This window comes from Triticum dicoccoides, chromosome 6A, assembly GCF_002162155.2.
Source record: "Triticum dicoccoides isolate Atlit2015 ecotype Zavitan chromosome 6A, WEW_v2.0, whole genome shotgun sequence".
Lineage (NCBI taxonomy): Eukaryota > Viridiplantae > Streptophyta > Magnoliopsida > Poales > Poaceae > Triticum > Triticum dicoccoides.
The window spans coordinates 157,824,129-157,825,417 of record NC_041390.1 but is presented as its reverse complement, the minus strand read 5'-3'; positions in this window follow the sequence as shown (position 1 = coordinate 157,825,417).

Genomic DNA, 1,289 nt, shown 5'->3' with positions numbered 1-1,289 from the left:
GCCCCCCCCAACCGAGGTTCACCCTAGCAAAGTGCGAAGTAGCTAGCAGCCCCCCTCCCTCATGTCGGCACGAAGGGAATCCTAACCTATGAATGCATGCTGTTGGGGAACGTAGTAATTTCAAAAAAAATCCTACGCACACGCAAGATCATGGTGATGCATAGCAATGAGAGGGGAGAGTGTTGTTTACGTACCCTCGTAGACCGACAACAGAAGCGTTGACACAACATAGAGGAAGTAGTCGTACGTCTTCCTGATCCGACAAATCCAAGTATCGAACGCACGACACCTCCGAGTTCAGCACACGTTCAGCTCAATGACGTCCCACGAACTCCGATCCAGCAGAGCTTCACGGGAGAGTTCCGTCAGCACAACGGCGTGATGACGGTGATGATGTTGCTACCGACGCAGGGCTTCGCCTAAGCGCCGCTACGATATGACCGAGGTGGAATATGGTGGAGGGGGGCACTGCACACGGCTGGGAGAGATCAACAGATCAACTTGTTTGTCTATGGGGTGCCCCCTGGCCACGTATATAAAGGAGTGGAGGAGGGGGAGGGCCGGCCCTCTCTATGGCGCGCCCTAGGGGAGTCCTACTCCCACCGGGAGTAGGATTCCCCCTTTCCTAATAGAACTAGGAGCCCTTCAAAGTAGTAGGAGTAGGAGGGAAGGAAAGGGAAGGGAAAAAGAGAAGGAAGGAAGGGGGCGCCCCCCCCTCCCTAGTCCAATTCGGACCAGCCCATGGGGAGGGGTGCGGCCACCCTTTGAGGCCTTTCTCTCCTTTCCCGTATGGCCCATTAAGGCCCAATACGAATTCCTGTAACTCCCCGGTACTCCCGAAAATACCCGAATCACTCGGAACCTTTCCGATGTCCGAATATAGTCGTCCAATATAGCGATCTTTACGTCTCGACCATTTTGAGACTCCTCGTCATGTCCCCGATCTCATCCGGGACTCCGAACTACCTTCGGTACATCAAATCACATAAACTCATAATACAATCGTCACCAAAACTTTAAGCGTGCGGACCCTACGGGTTTGAGAACTATGTAGACATGACCGAGACACGTCTCCGGCCAATAACCAATAGCGGAACCTGGATCCTCATATTGGCTCCCACATATTCTATGAAGATCTTTATCGGTCAAACCGCATAACAACATACGTTGTTCCCTTTGTCATCGGTATGTTACTTGCCCGAGATTCGATCGTCGGTATCTCAATACCTAGTTCAATCTCGTTACCGGCAAGTCTCTTTACCCGTTCCGTAATGCATGCCCCCCCAACC